A 17,575-nucleotide genomic window follows, 5' to 3' on the forward strand; every position below is an offset into this window, starting at 1 on the left:
TTAAAGTTGTTCTTGTGAATGGAAATTTATTATGTTACACAATTTTGTTAAAGGGCAGTGTACAGTCTCCAGCCACATGTACACTGAAGCACTGAAGAAACTAGTATAGTCACGCGTATCCAAATACAGAGATACGTAAACAGGTAGAATACGGTGCTGTGGTCGGAAATGCCTATATAAGACAACAAGTGTCTGACGGATTTGTTAGATTGGTTACTGCTGCTACAATGGCAGCTTATCAAGATTTCAGAGATTCTGAACATGGTGCTGTAGTCGGTGCACGAGCAATGGGACACAGAATCTCCGAGGTTGCGATGAAGTAGAGATTTTCCCTTACTACCATTTCACGAGTGTACCGTAAATATCCCCGACATCACTGCGGCTGGAAAAAGATACTGCAAGAATTGGACCAATGACGACTGAAGAGAATTGTTCAATGTGACGGAAGTGCAACTCTTCCACAAATTTCTGCATATTTCAATGCTGGGCCATCAACAAATGTCAGCGTGCAAATCATTCAACGAAGCATCATCGATATGTGCTTTCGGAGCTGAAGGCCCACTGGTGTACCCTTGATGACTGTATGACACAAAGCTCTATGTCTCGCCTGGGCCCGTCAACACTGACATTGGACTGTTGATGACTGGAAACATGTTGCCTGGTTGGACAAGTCTCATTTCAAATTGTATCGAGCGGGTGGACGTGTATGGGCATGGAGACAACCTCATGAATCCAGGGACCCTGCATATCATATCAGCATGGGACTGTTCAAGCTCGTGGAGGCTCTGTAATGGTGTGGGTCATGTGCTGGAGTGATATGGGACCCCTGATATGTCTACATATGACTGACAGGTGACACATATGTAAGCATTCTGTCTGATCAGCTACATCCATTCATGTCCATTGTGCATTGCAGCAGGACAATGTGACACCCAACATGCCCAGAATTCCTACAGAGTGGTGCCAGAAACACACTTCTGAATTTAAAAACTTCCACTGGCCACCAAACTCCCCAGATATGAACATAATTGAGCATATCTGGGATGCCTTGCAACGTGCTGTTCATAAGAGATCACCAGCCCCTGGTAGTCATATGGATTTATGGACAGCCCTGCAGAATTGATGGTGGCAGTTCCCTCCAGCACTACTTGAGACATTAGTCGAGTCCTTGTCCTGTTATGTTGTGCACTTCTGCATGCTTGCAGGAGCCCTACATGATATAAGCAGGTGTACCAGTTTCTCTGGCTCTTCAGTGTAGACGATCTTGTCTCTAGACATACAGTACTCTACCATAGTGTGTGATATCATCTTAATAAAAGATGAGAATAACATGCTTCCTACTGCATGACAGTATGTGATCAAACATAAAATGCAAAATAAATAATGAGGTAACTGTATGAGTTGAGAGGTTGTTGGGTGGACATAATATTTGCAGATTCTGAACCTCTTTTCCCAAAGAGTGGGATGGATTCCACAGTGATTTACCTATCTATGCTACTGAATGTATAACACCACTCTTATCAGCAAATCATTTATAACATTCATTCTCAAGTTATCTTCACAATTTCCGAATTTAATGTGGATGTAGTTCAGGTGACTATTTAAGAAGATATATAAATAAATTATGAACCAGTTACCGGTACTCTTATATTAACACTATTTTTGTTAAAGGGTATTTATTATATTACACAATTTTCATTAAGAGATGACTATTTAAGAATAAATATAAATAAATTATGAACCAATTACTGGTGCTCTTATGTGAATGCTATTTTTGTGAAAGGGCACTATTGTTTTCAACATCTCATTAAGAACAATGCACAGCCTCCAGCTATACATAGATTATCGTGGTTCCAGGCTAACAGGACTGTATGAATAGTGCAAGCTAATGTGTTAATAAAAAGTGAAAATAATACATACTACCTACTGCATGACAGTACATGATTAAACACAAAATAATGAGCTAATTGTGTGATTTAATAGGCTGTTGTGTGGGAATAATATTTGCAGCTTCTGATCCTCTTTTACCCAAAGGGACGGGATGGATTCCGTTAACAACAGTTTGTTTTATGCTTGAAAAATGTGTATCATTGCATTTATTTCTTGTGTATCATTTATGAATTGCTCACCTATATTTGGAATGTATTCCCATATGCCAATTGTATGAAAATTGCTGAAGTAGTTAGCTTCTTTGGGAAACAGTTGAGTAACCCATGCAAGTTTGTCAATTACACAACCACAACAATTTGTTGATTTATTTGTTTTCATACAATTATTGGTACTGAAGACAGTTTTAATGGAAAGAAAACATTGTTTTAGTATAGTTTCTTTTGTACTCCTGCCCAGAGTTTACTTTGTGTCACTCACTGACATTTCCACAGTCTTAGAAATGTTATGTAGCTTTAGCCACACTGAGCAGTTCACCCTTTGGTGGGAGAAAGTCACAGTCATCGTTGTTGCCATCAAAGAGCAAAAGTTTTATACTCCAGTCTCTTGTACAAATTTAGTAGAATAAGGAAGGTCCAGTACAGTCTTGAGTTAACTTAACCATTCTCTGTATTTTATTGATTGTGATTAAAATTGGGTGAGTTTGATCATTGTTAGCAAGACAGATTGTCAAGCACCGTACACTCTACAGAGATCAGTGGTAACAGTAAAAAGTGTGCACACAGAATATACTTTACCTTAGCTTTTGAACATAACTGGTTTTTCATGGAGGAGATGAGGGGACCAAAAACCACTATGAACAAAGCTCCTGGCTACACTATTACAAAATGGTAGGGAGGGAGGCCTGTGGGCCAAGACAGTAACGGCCATAAGAGGAGAGGAGGCAGTGTCATGGGGATTGGCTTGAGGAATGTATAAATGATAAATAGTATCAGTTACAGTAATAACAGTGAGTTAAAAACTACAACTGAAGAATGTGTTAAGTGATGGAGGGAGAGCACACGCCCTGTCCTCATTACCACAAGCTATCACTTGCCATTTAAGAACAGCTCTGTCTACACTTGTGTGCTGTCCCCTTCTACTATACGCAAAAGCAAATATGGTCAAAACCTAATTCCTGGGTATATTATGTGCTCCATCAGCTCTGTTTCCAAATGTGTTTTCATTATGTTTCAGACACTGGAACCCATTTCAAGTATTGCTTATTATCTTTTTCTACCAGTCTTTCAGGCCTTGTGGTATAAGTTGTAGCTAATAATTTTGCCTTCTGAAATACTGCAATGGTACTACAAAGCTGCTTCTTTTTGGATTAATGATTGTCTTTGTTATTCCATCCTTATTTCCAGACATTGACAATTTATTTGGAAATACATACTGAAATTGTGATAAAAATTCATTTATGCAAACATTTAATTTAGTATCAAAATTGTTGGTACTATATACAGTAGACGGTCATACACCAAAGTTTATGGTTGAAAATTTTTCAGTGCACACCTAATTATTAACTGATCTGAATTGCAAAAACAGTGAAAATCAGTTAGTATTAGATGTAGCAGATCTGTTGTGTACCATAGAAGTACTGGATCGATATATGGGAGATTCATATACTACCAGCATTTCATCAGCTTTCATATCCCCTACAAATGCCTAAAATTGCTAGTCTTCAGTCATTTGGTAATTATTTTTGTACAACAATACATGTTTGCATGGAATAATTACACAGCTGGTCTACACGAGTGTGTGTCCATATAGCATTTTGTGATGCATTACAAAAAGCACATGAAATGACCATTGTCTACACATTCTGTCATGTTGCTGAAGCATCCAATGAATAGGCTTGTATTGTGCTCTTCAGCAAGAGGATGGTCCACCTCTACTTTAATACTGGTCACATTTTTAAATGAGGTTTTCCATTACAGTTAGTGTGGAGTACTGCACTGAAGTTATCAGTCCAGCAACTTGTTTTTATTTATTTAATGCACTGACTGCCATGTGGCCACTAGTGACCACAGCAGAACCGCTTGTCTGACACCATGTGGACCCTGGAGGCCGCAGCAGAGTCTTGCATGTAAGGCCATATGCCTGGCAGGGAAACATCCATCACTAAGCACGTGGCAGTCAATGTATTAGAACACCGTAGCAAAATTTCAATTGCAGCCATTCTCAAATGTGTGTACAGTATTTGAAAAATGTACTACATATTCAGCTTGTGAAATAATTACCTTGTCGGTACAGAGAAATAAGTGATGACCCACAGTAAAATTTGTGTCGAATGGAGCACATCCCACTACATTCGAGTGTACAAAACACACTTTTTCCATGCTTCAAATGTGGAGACTTATTAAATGTAAAGAGTCTTCTGTTTTAATACTGCTAGAGCAACATTTATAAGATGTCACCTGGTAGATCAACAACCCACGAACACATCATAGTACTCCCCATGAGCAAACTGGAAAATTGCTCTGAGAATTATTTTAGTAGCTTGTGTTAAACATTCCATTTTGATCCTTTCAATTATGAGATATAAAGTCAAGCAGGCCCACATGTGTATGTAAGAGCCTGCAGGAATTCCCTTTCAGTGAAGGATTCATTATAGGATTCAGGTCGGTGGGGGTTGAGAAAGAGGGGTGTTTGTTCAACCTGACATTTCTGCCAGACTGGTAGCAGGACAGGAAGAGGACGCCAATGCTTTCACAAAGTATGTTGTGAGGTGTTCTGCAAGGACCGATGTGTCAGTACGCAGAGACCCGGTAGGGTAAGACCCTGGACAGTTCATTATCACTGGCAGCCACGGAGGCTACAGAGCTTCGATCATACTTGAGACAAAGGGGCATACATCCCCAGGGAGGAAACATAGGACCCTAATAGAAAGGCCAATTGCCTATGCGGAATGCCCAGTGTGGGGGGCCTGTCTGGCGCTGCAGCGAAACAATAAAGTCACCGGAAGTGGTCACTGTCACAAAGGTCATCATGGAGTAACCAATGTTGGGAAGCCACGAGAGCAGGGGAGGAGATTGTGAGATTGATAGCAGAAAAGATGCCATGAGAGGCACCTAAATGGGTATGGGACCGTCACTGAGAAGACAAATCAAAGTCTGCAGTAATTTGGTCAAACAGAAGACCCTTACCTGTCAAAGCACCACTCCCCCACAGGGGTTGGGCGGGGGGGGGGGGGGGGGGGGGGCACTGAAGTCTCCAAGGAGGTGGTATTGGGGCAGGAGGTTTTTTTTTTTTTTTTTTTTTTTTTTTTTTTTTTTTTTTTTTTTTTTTTTTAGGGCGCACAACTTCAATGGTCATTAGCGCCCTGACTACTCTAAGAATGCACCGCGAGGCACAAGTTGACAACAACAACAAAAAAGGAAAACACGACAAAAGACAGACTGACAGGCATAGGATTAAAAAACAGCATCATCAAATGTCCTTAGCGAGATTTGTCAAATTGATAAAACGAAGAACACGAGCAGCTGCTCGTGGGTCATCCGCTAAAATGGCATCGAAAGTACTTGGCAGGTTAAGATCTAGGCGCAGTGTGTTAAAATCTGGACAGGACATTAAAATGTGTCTAACCGTCAGCAAGTGCCCACATGGGCAGAACGGCGCTGGCGCAGCTGTCAGCAGATGGCGATGGCTGAACCGGCAGTGTCCAATTCTTAACCGGGCCAAAACTACCTCCTCCCACCGAGAAGGGTGTGAGGAGGACGTCCAAGCCACGGGAAGAGGTTTTAAGGCCCGAAGCTTGTTGTCTGTAAGTGCAGCCCAATCGGCATGCCACAGCGATAAAATGCGCCGACAAATGACCCTGCTAAAATTGGACGAAGGGACACAACAAGAAGCTGTCCGAGGCTGGAGGACCGCAGCCTTGGCCGTGGCATCTGCAGCTTCGTTCCCAGGGATACCGACATGGCCAGGAACCCACATAAAGCTAACCGGAGAACCGAAGTCCACCAGCTGCTGAAGAGAGCGTTGGATCCGGTGTACGAAAGGGTGAACCGGGTACGGATCACTGAGGCTCTGGATGGCGCTCAGGGAATCGGAGCAGATGACATAAGCAGAATGTCGGTGGCGGCAGATGTAAAGAACAGCCTGGTAGAGGGCAAAGAGCTCAGCTGTGAAGACCGAACAATGGCCATGGAGCCGGTATTTGAAACTTTGTGCCCCGACAATAAAGGAACACCCGACCCCGTCATTGGTCTTAGAGCCATCTGTATAAATGAAAGTCACGTTGATGAACTTCGAACGAAGTTCCAAAAAACGGGAGTGGTAGACCGAACCGGGGGTAACCTCTTTTGGGAGCGAGCTGAGGTCAAGGTGAATGCGGACCTGAGCCTGGAGCCAAGGTGGCGTGTGGCTCTCGCCCACTCGAAAGGTTGCAGGGAGTGAAAAATTAAAGTGTTGAAGGAGGCGACGAAAGCGAACTCCAGGGGGTAGCAGGGCGGAGACATACAACCCGTATTGACGGTCAAGAGAGTCGTCAAAAAAGGAACGATAAGACGGATGGTCGGGCATTGACAGTAGCCGACAGGCATACCGACAAAGCAGTATATCGCGCTGGTAGGTGAGTGGCAATTCGCCAGCGTCAGCATGAAGACTCTCTACGGGACTAGTATAAAATGCTCCGATCGCAAGTCGTAAACCCCGATGTTGTATGGAGTTGAGGCGGCGTAAGATGGATGGCCGTGCAGAGGAGTATACGAAGCTCCCATAATCCAGCTTGGAGCGGACGATCGACCGATATAGACGAAGTAGGACGGTTCGATCCGCTCCCCACGACATACCACTGAGAACACGGAGGACATTTAAAGAACGGGTACAACGGGCGGCCAAATATGACACATGTGGAGACCAGCTAAGTTTCCTGTCAAATGTAAGGCCTAAAAATTTTGTTGTCTCCACGATTGGGAGAGCAACGGGACCCAGTCGTAAGGACGGTGGGAGAAACTCTTTGTAGCGCCAGAAGTTAATACAGACCGTCTTCTCGGCAGAAAAACGGAAGCCATTGGCGACACTCCAGGAGTAAAGACGGTCAAGAGAACGCTGAAGACAGCACTCCAGGACACGTGTACACTGCGCGCTGCAATAGATGGTAAAATCGTCCACGAAAAGGGAGCCTGATACATCAGCTGGGAGGCAATCCATTATTGGATTGATCGCGATGGCGAAGAGAGCGACGCTCAAAACTGAGCCCTGTGGCACCCCATTCTCCTGGCGAAAGGTGTCGGACAGGACAGACCCCACACGTACCCTGAACTGTCGATCCATTAAAAAGGAACGAATAAAAAGAGGGAGGCGACCGCGAAGGCCCCATGTATGCATGGTGCGGAGAATGCCCGCCCTCCAACAGGTGTCGTAAGCCTTCTCCAAATCAAAGAACACAGCCGCGGTCGGGCGCTTCCGCAAGAAGTTATTCATAATGAAGGTCGACAAGGTAACCAGATGGTCAACAGCAGAGCGGCGCCTACGAAATCCACATTGTACATTGGTAAGTAGGCGTCGAGACTCGAGCAGCCAAACCAATCGAGAGTTAACCATTCGCTCCATCACTTTACAGACACAGCTGGTAAGCGAGATAGGTCGATAACTGGAAGGCAAGTGCTTGTCCTTCCCCGGCTTAGGAATCGGGACAACAATAGACTCGCGCCAGCATGCGGGAACATGTCCCTCAATCCAGATGCGATTGTATGTACGAAGAAGAAAACCTTTACCCGCAGGAGAAAGGTTCTTCAGCATCTGAATATGAATAGAATCAGGCCCTGGAGCGGAGGACCGTGATCGGCCAAGTGCGTTTTCGAGTTCCCGCATGGTGAATGGGGCATTATAACTTTCACAATTCGAGGAGCGGAAGTTAGGTGGCCTAGCCTCCTCTGCCTGTTTGCGGGGGAGGAAGGCAGGGTGGTAATGAGCGGAGCTCGAAACCTCTGCGAAAAAGCTGCCGAAGGCATTGGAGACAGCCTCAGGGGCCACAAGGACGTCATTCGTGACCTTCAAGCCAGAAACTGGTGAGTGGACCTTAGTGCCAGATAGCCGGCGCAGGCTACCCCAGACAACAGAAGAAGGAGTAAAACTGTTGAAGGTGCTTGTGAAAGCAGCCCAGCTGGCTTTCTTGCTTTCTGTGATAATACGACGACACTGAGCACGTAATCGTTTATAATTGATACAATTCGCCACTGTAGGGTGGCGTTTAAATGTGCGTAAAGCACGTCGACGAGCACGTAAAGCGTCTCTACATGCTGCGGTCCACCAGGGGACCGGTACGCGACGTGGAGAAGAAGTAGGGTGAGGGATGGAATATTCAGCAGCAGCGAGAATGACTTCCGTGAGGTGTGCGACCTGACGATCGCAGCTTGTGAAGGTTTGATCCTGAAAGGTCGCCCTGGAAGAGAAGAGCCCCCAGTCTGCCTTGGAGATGGTCCAACTAGAGGAGCACGGAGAGGGGGTATGCTGCAGGAGATGGATAACACATGGGAAGTGGTCGCTCGAATATGTATCAGAAAGTGCATACCACTCAAACCGGCGTGCAAGTTGGGGAGTACATATAGAGAGGTCTAAATGGGAATAGGTGTGAGATGTGTCCGAAAGGAAAGTAGGGGCACCAGTATTGAGGCAGACAAGATTGAGCTGGCTGAAAAGGTCTGCTAACAAGGAGCCCCTCGGGCAGGATGCTGGAGAGCCCCAAAGGGGATGGTGGGCATTGAAGTCTCCAGTTAACAAAAATGGTGCGGGTAGCTGAGCAAGAAGTTGCATCATGTCTGCCCTGGTAACGGCAGATGACGATGGAGTGTAAACGGTACAAAAGGAAAACGTAAAAGTGGGGAGAGTAATGCGGATGGCTACTGCCTGCAGGCCGGTGTGCAACGTGATGGGATCGTAGTAAATATCATCCCGGACCAGCAACATAACCCCTCCATGAGCTGCGATACCTACCACAGGGGGTAGGTCAAAACGCACAGATGTGTAGTGTGCCAAGGCAATGTGATCACATGGGCGTAGCTTCGTTTCCTGGAGGGCTACGACGAGCGGACGGTGCAAGCGGAGCAGCAACTTCAAGTCCCCTCGGTTGGAGCGAATGCTGCGAATATTCCAGTGAATAAGTGCCATCGTGATAGGAAAAGGAAGATGAAAGAAGGGGTCACCTCGAAGGCCGCTGAGGGCCTGGCTTCGAGCGAGCACTGCCGCCGCTATCAGTAGGCGGACAGTCATCGTCCATTGGGTCTATAGGTTCATCAGCCATCTCGGGAGGATGGCCGGGAGGGGGAGCTTCCTCCGCCGGTGAACGGCCAGATGTACGGCTACCAGCGGTGCGGCCAGGCGAAACGGATGACGGCCTGGGGCGGCAACCGCTGGGTGGCGCAGGAGAAGAAATGCGCCGTGGCGGAGAAGGAGAACTGTGCTTCCTATGAGCCTTTTTGGAAGGACGTTTGGTGGAAGTACCGGTCGAAGGCTGGGAGGTCGAGGTACGTAGGAAGTCTGCACGGGATGGTTCCTTCTTGAAGGCCCGTGCATCTGACTTCGGGGTCTTCGTCTTAGCAGAAGCTGATGAAGGGGCTGGTGTCTGTGGGGTGATGGGAGGAAGAGGAGACGTCGACCGCGCGATCTTAGCACTGGCCGAACGGACGACCGTAGTGCTGAAGGTCAGATCGCATGTCTGGGTTGCTACCTCCCTGGTAGTCCGAGGAGAGGCGAGGACAGTACTGTATTTCCCCGCTGGGAGCAGCGCAGGCTTCCTACTAGTCAATAGCTTGCGAGCAGCCGAGGTGGACACTTTTTCTTTGACCCGAATTTCTTGGATACAGCGTTCTTCCTTATAGACAGGACAGTCGCGGGAGGATGCGGCATGGTCACCCTGACAGTTCACACAACGAGGAGACGAAGGTGGACAGTCACCCTCATGGGCATCCCTGCCACAAGTGACACATTTAGCCGCATTGGAACAAGACTGTCGAGTGTGATTGAAACGCTGACACTGGTAGCAGCGCGTAGGTGTCGGGACATAGGGGCGAACAGAAATAACCTCGTAGCCCGCCTTGATGCGCGATGGCAGCTTAACACTATCGAAGGTCAAGAAAAGTGTCCGGGTCGGTACAAGGTCATTGTTGACCTTTTTCATGACCCTATGGACAGCCGTCACGCCCTGCTCAGCGAGGAAAGATTGAATCTCCTCGTCAGTCAATCCGTCGAGGGAGCTAGTATAGACTACACCACGAGACGAATTCAAAGTTCGGTGGGCCTCCACCCGGACAGGGAACGTGTACAGGAGTGTGGCCCGAAGCAGTTTTTGTGCCTGAAAGGCACTCTCAGTTTCTAGTAATAAGGTACCGTTACACAACCTGGTACAAGATTTGACAGATCCGGCTATGGCATCTACACCCTTCTGGATAACGAAAGGGTTGACAGAGGAAAAATCCTTTCCGTCCTCAGATCGAGAAACGACGAGGAACTGTGGGGCAGGCGGTAGTACTTTTGTCACTGGTGGCTGGTCACATTTCCGTTTTTGGGCAGAAGTCGAAAGAGATGGAGTAGAATCCATTGCAGAGGAATCCCCCATGATTGCCAGCGTCTCTGATGGCGCGCTCCTTCCTTGTGGGGACCCTCTCAGAGGGCACTCCCGCCTTAGGTGAATGTTTACACCTCAGGTCACATCTCCCGAGAAACGGACGGAGGGACCAATCGGCATGGTCAGAAGGTATCAGCTCAGGCAATCACCCCTCCCCGGGCCTGGCCTTTACCAGGGGGTACGCGCGTGCCTTACATGTCTACCCAGGGCGGGGACTTACGCATTACCCCGTCACCGGCTACGCGTGCGAACGCGTGGGTCGGCCTTCAGGCACGCACAGGGAGGAAGGAAGAAGAGGAAAAAGAAGAGAGAGAGGGAAAAAGAGGACAGACTGTCTCAAACGCCAAGGCGGAGACCAGAGAAGGCAAGGAGAAGAAGGCAATGAGAAAGCAAGGAGAAGAAGGCAATGAGAAGGCAAGGAGGAGAAGGCAATGAGAAGGCAAGGAGGAGAAGGCAATGAGAAGGCAAGGAGAAGAAGGCAATGAGAAGGCAAGGAGAAGAAGGCAATGAGAAGGCAAGGAGAAGAAGGCCATGAGAAGGCAAGGAGAAGAAGGCCATGAGAAGGCAAGGAGAAGAAGGCAATGAGAAGGCAAGGAGGAGAAGGCAATGAGAAGGCAAGGAGGAGAAGGCAATGAGAAGGCAAGGAGGAGAAGGCAATGAGAAGGCAAGGAGGAGAAGGCAATGAGAAGGCAAGGAGAAGAAGGCAATGAGAAGGCAAGGAGAAGAAGGCCATGAGAAGGCAAGGAGAAGAAGGCAATGAGAAGGCAAGGAGAAGAAGGCAATGAGAAGGCAAGGAGAAGTCAAGGGAAAGAGTAAGGAAGACAGTGAGGTGGAGAAGAGCAAAGAAAGGAACCAACAAAAGGAAGGAAGAAACGAGAAGTGAAAAACCAAAAAGACTACAATTATAGGTCGTGGAACCGTCCGTCTCCGGACGCAGGCGCTAACTACCCCCGTGAGGGGGTGGACTCCTTTTAGTCGCCTCTTACGACAGGCAGGAATACCTTGGGCCTATTCTAATCCCCGGACCCGCAGGGGAGGGGGGGGGGGGGGCAGGAGTTGCTGTATTAAGGTAGGCAGGTCAACGTAAGGAAGTGGCCTACCTGGAGGGAGGTAGACAATGCAAATATTGATTGCTCGTGTTGTTCCCACTCGTACCACTATTGCTTCCAGGTTGGTATGAAGGGGGATGCAGTCACTAATGACATCAGTGTGAACAAAAGTGCAGATCCCTCCAGATGCTATACCGGGGCCACCATGGTTCCAACAGAACACCCGATAACCACAAAATGTTGGAGAGTGGTCATCATCATGGAAGAGTGTTTCTTACAGAGCAAGACAGAATGTAGAATAAGGGGAAATCAGTTGTTGTATTTCCAATAACATCCATTGCATTTCCACTGGATTATCGTGTGGTGAGAGTGTAGGTTAGACATAAGGAAGGTCATGTCACAGGGCCAGTGGTCATCACTGACGAGGATGGGTGACATCCATAAATAAGATATCAGAATCAGATTGTGAAGGGGGAGACAGCACCTCTGGGGCCACCACGGGTAGGGGGTCTTGTCCTGAGACTTACGTTTCTTCTTATTCTCCTCTTTTGAAGGTTGAGGGAGGCAGGGCACAGGTGGAAAGCAGGCTTCCACCAGATCCCGAACTGAAAAAGAGTGGGCGTCCTTAGGGTGCACATATGGTGCATCCCATGGTCGAATTATGGTAGCAGGCCTCTGGTCTGAAAGACTGTGGCAGAAGAGGATCATGGGGCAAAGCCCCTTCACCGGCAAATGCTGAAGAAGAGGGGCACTTCCTTGGCCGGGCAGGGGGGAGGGGGCACACCTGGAGGGGAGGGTGTGGGAACCACAGGAGAGAGGAAGACAGGACTGCGGTAAGATAGAGGTAGGAGGGGCAATGGATGTAAAAGTGGCAAAAGTAGAAAAAATGTCACTGGGTGGAGTCAGTCATATTTTTGGTGAGCCTCAGTGTAAGATAGACAATCCAGGGACTTGTACTCTTGGATCTTCTTTTCTTTCTTGTAAATGGGGAAATCTGGTGAGAGTGGAAAGTGGCAGTCATGACTGTTGACACACACAGGTGGTGGAACACATGGGTTTCCCTCATGGATTGGGTGCCCCTAGTCACCTTCAGAGCAGGAAGACATGTGCACAAAATGAATCACCGAAAGCACCTCGTGGGTGGTGGGATGTACTGCTTCATGCCACTCAGTAACACACAACCTTGACCTTCTCTGGGATGGTATCTGCCTCAGAAGCCAGAATAAAGGTACCAGTAGCAGTTCCTCAACAGTTTGCAGGATTAGATCTCTATGAATAATCATATTCAGAGACTGGTGTGGAATAACAGACGTGGAGACATCGCTAAGCGATCACAAGCACAAAGGGCTGCATATACCAAACCTGTCCTAAAAAAAAAAAAAAAAAAGGCTTTATGGTGGTGAATGTGTCCCCATCGCCCTAGTACAGACCATGTAACAGGGAAAGTGTTCCATTTCAAGATGGGAGCATGGCCATCCTCCCAGGGCATAGCCAGGGAAGGGAAAGCTGCAGGATCATATGAAGCAAGGATCAATGATCCACTACCGCTCGAGAAGACAGCTATTTGAGAATGGACATACTTTTGTAGCTTGGTATATTTCACGCACCATGCATTCACCTTGATACCACCCACTCTGATCAGGGGCTCTCCCCATGGGTGTCACCCAGACACAGTAATGGCTATCTGGCACGCCAGCCGTTGCCGGGAGTTCTGATGCTCCAGGAGGACAAGTAACCTCTCCATGATATATATGGGAAGAGAACAGCTCAGGTATCGTTAGTGTGATCCGTATTGTTGGAGGCTCATCCAGATGGGTACATAACAGGCCTACCACATGGACTAGCTGCATGTGCTGGTGACATAGCGGGGCGGAGGGGGCTACAGTAGTGAAGGAAGAGGGGAAGGAAGGGAGGAGAGGAATCCATGCCACAGATACCAGAAAACTTAGAAGTGGAGGTCAAACCCCAAAGGGAGACCAAAAACCCCAATAAGGATGAAAGAACAGGAACAAAAACTCAAGGACTGTACGGAACCAGGTGGGTAGCCACGTTGCCAAACATAAAAACACAGAGAGGGGGGAAGGAGGGGGCCCCAGGAAAGAGGCCATGATGGGGAGGGAGGGACATGGTGGAGCCCAGGAAGAAAGAATGGGCTACAATAGCTCAGCCCCATCTGTGCCATGTACGAACTCATGAAAGCGCTGCGAGCACCCTGTGGGGGAAGGGGAATGTGCAATGGAGGCTTATTAAATGTAGTGAGTCCTTTCTGCTTTTAATATTGATAGATCAACATTTATAAGATACTGCCTGTCAGAATAACAACCCACAACACATCATAGTACTCCTGCGTAGTAAATTAGAACACCTGCAGTGACTAATTTAGCTCCTTGTTTTAAAGTATTTCCATTTTGGTCCTTTCAGGTAATGAGAAACGAAGCCAAGTAGGTCTTTATTTGCAGATTTTTGTTTACTTGATGTTCTGGCATCAGCAGTGAAGGAAAATAGGAATACAAGATTTAACAAAAGTTGAAGTACCACAATAAAAACAATACGGGCTCATTTTTAGAATCTTTTCTGGATTTGTGATGCATTACACAGGAAATCTTTAATGGCAAATGATAAAACGGAAGCACTTGTGTTATCTACAATTTGAAATTAATGTATCTCATAACATACATGATTTATTGTGAAAACTAAAAAACTGCATTTGAAAGATTGTGAATTATAAACATAAAATAACTACAATTTGGAACCATTATTAATTCAGCTATAACAGTGATATGCAGGAGTATTTCTTTACAATTTGCAACATATTAGATAGTTACAACAAACTCCCAGCCATGAATTATTCGATGGAGTAATGGCCCATTTTGCTGGCTACCTGCATTTCTTATGACATTCACTATCAGAATGATAGAATGATGACTATTCATCATTCTCCCCAGAATATCCTACACTAAATTACCATCCATCTGGTGCCCATATGGTAGTACCAGGGAAAAATGGAAAGGCTAGGGAGAAGCTCCAGAAATGCCAAAGGAAAGGGCAAATGACAAGCTCAGACGAGAGATACCAGGCTCCTTACTAAGAGTATGTGCCATCATTTTTAAGTTCTCCTAATCCTCTTGTGAAGTGAATAAATATAAAAACTCTAAATTTATTAGGTTGCTTACATTGCTCAGGAATCAGCATCAGAAACTACTTTCCTGTCTGTGAGTTCTAGTGGGTAATTTGCATTAAGAAAACTGTTCATAATTGTTGATAGCACATTCTTTTACTACTTACAACAAGGAATACATTAAACTTACTTTTCTAAACACATTGACATATACAGTAATATAACATTTTAACACCATAACTACTAGTCAATTTCAACAACAAATTATAGGAAAGCTTACAGGAACAAAGTATATACAAGAGTATTCTCTGACAAAAATGATACAAACATTCTTATTCCCTCTAATGTGATATATTTAGCTCATATGATTGATCATCAAAGGAAATGATAAATACGTAATTGAATTTATTGATTCCAATAGGGCATACTAATACCTTAATTAAAAGATAGCATGCGTATTGAAACGGGGGGCGGGGGGGGGGGGGGGGACCTAAATGAACACTGCATATAAATTTTATTTGAGTTGATACACGTTTCTAAATGAAAAACCTTTTTACACACAGCTTATTTGTTGTAAAGGAGTGAGTGAGTGAACAAGATTTAATACAGAAACAGACACACTTGCTGCAAATGAACTTCACAAAATTTTATTGGTTAACATTTTCCAGCTTTGTACACTAACTTTGCTGGGGAAAACAAACCAGATCATATGAGCATGATGTTATACCTAACAGACAGATTCTACTGTATAGACTTACAAATCCGGCTCCAAGTTAAAGAAAACCATTAGGCCCTATTGACCAAGTTGTGTTACAGAATCAAATTAATGTGGGGAGAAATTAATGTGGGGAGAAAATAATCTAGGGATAAGGGATTTTTTTTCAGATGAGACTGAAGTGCAGCGATTGCCCTTTTATTATCAGTACAAGGGCAAAGTAATATGGTAGGATATGTTCACTTGAAAACAATGAAGTATGACATTCCATTATTTTTCATGGTAGTGAACTGTAATATATAGTATTTAATAGTTGGTGTGTTCTTTGTTTGGGTGGAAAATACAAATTCAATTCAAGAAGCCCATTACCTGAGTTCAAGATACAGGCAACTGAAGGAACACTGCCTCTGTCCATGATTTATCTTTGCTGACTTCATTAGCAACCATTATTTAGAAGGAAAATTTAGCCATACCAGGCTATTTTTACCCCCAATCAAATGCAAGTTTTGTACTAAAAAATGCTAACCAAAAACCATGTACCCCTGAGAACACGGCAACAGGAACAAACGATGTTGCCTGCAGCACTAGCCAATATCTAATAAAAGCTTTAAAGACCAAACTATCATCCACTGTATTGAAGGAAATGTATTTAGTGGTTGTGTCTTTTCAGACATGAACTTCCCAACTAGTCACATAAACATGGAAGTGACCAGCATAAATTTGCAGATCTACAGACTGTGTTCAAAATTCATAAATATTACCATAATGAAAGCAAGTGACCAGGTATTTATAAACTGCTACTACCAGGCTGTAGATCATATGGATACAGGCTGTAGTGATCACAGGGCTGAAGTCCTCTGCTTTACAAATGTCCTCCCTCCAAGTTGCAACAAAAAGTACACGACTAAAGTAAGAAGTTATAGCAGTGAAAATATGAAAACATCAAGCAATTCCCTAGCACCAGAAAAATGGAAGTATACAAAGCAAATGATATGGATAAAAAACAAAATCTTCCTTAAATACATTCTTGTATCACTTCAATATTGCTCCCCTCTCAAACTGGAACATATTAAATCAAAAGAAGCCGTGGATAACAGGCTTAACGGTTTCTTGTGGAAGGAAGAGAGACCTGTTGAAATACTTAAAAAAGAGAGATACGAGGTTGGAACTTAAATACTGGCAACTATTTATTCACAACCGATACAAAAGAGTTACATGTTTGCACCTGTTACTGTCCCTCAAAGTAGTCACCAGCATTGTGTAGAACCTGTTGTCAGCGATGTGGAAGGCATAGTATACCTTTAGCAGAGTCTGCTCTGTTCATGGTAGGAATGGAGGGGTCTACTGCCTGTCAAATCTCTGGAACAGTTCTGAAGCGAATACCATGAAGTGGAATCAAATCAAAGTCAAAAGGACTTAAGTCCGGGGAGTATGGTGGATGGTACAGTACTTCCCAGTCCCACTGACCGAACAGAGCAGCCACAGCTTGCGCTGTATGCACCCATACATTGTCGTGCAAAATGACGGCTGGGTTGCTCAGAAAGTGTTGCTGCTTCTTTCGCAAAGCTGGTTGCAGGTGATGCTCCAGAAATGAACAGTAATACTGTGCACTGACACACTGCCATGGAGAAACTGAACATGTTAGGATAATACCATCACAGCTGTAAACGAGAATCACCGTAACTTTCACCATTCTGGGGCTCTGACGCACTTTCGACTTTCACGGCGACCCATAATGACGCCATTCATTGGATTAGTCTTTCAGTTTTGGCTCGTGCAATGTGTCACGTGTCTCATCCAGTGTTACTATGCGGTGTAGATTTGACAGGCAGTAGACCATTCCATGGCAACAGGTTCTACACAACACTTGACTACTTTGAAGGACAGTAACAGGTGAAAACATTTAACTTTTGTATCAGTTGTGAATAAATAGTTGCCACTATTTAACTTCCAACCCTTGTATTAAGCAAATGTCAGAATTCTTAAAAAAGTAGTAGCACAAGGCAAACAAATGACAACTATGTGGCAACATCCTAAAACAAAGCCAAGGCAGTATGGAGTATCATAAGAAACAAAACAAATCGGCAGCCTCATGAACATGAAAATGCAACACTGCCCACAACAGTTCCAAGGTTATAAATCCACAAGAAACTGTAAATAGTTTCAACAATTACCATGGAAGTATTGTACAGCAA

Source organism: Schistocerca cancellata, chromosome 2 (assembly GCF_023864275.1).
Source record: "Schistocerca cancellata isolate TAMUIC-IGC-003103 chromosome 2, iqSchCanc2.1, whole genome shotgun sequence".
Classification (NCBI taxonomy): domain Eukaryota; kingdom Metazoa; phylum Arthropoda; class Insecta; order Orthoptera; family Acrididae; genus Schistocerca; species Schistocerca cancellata.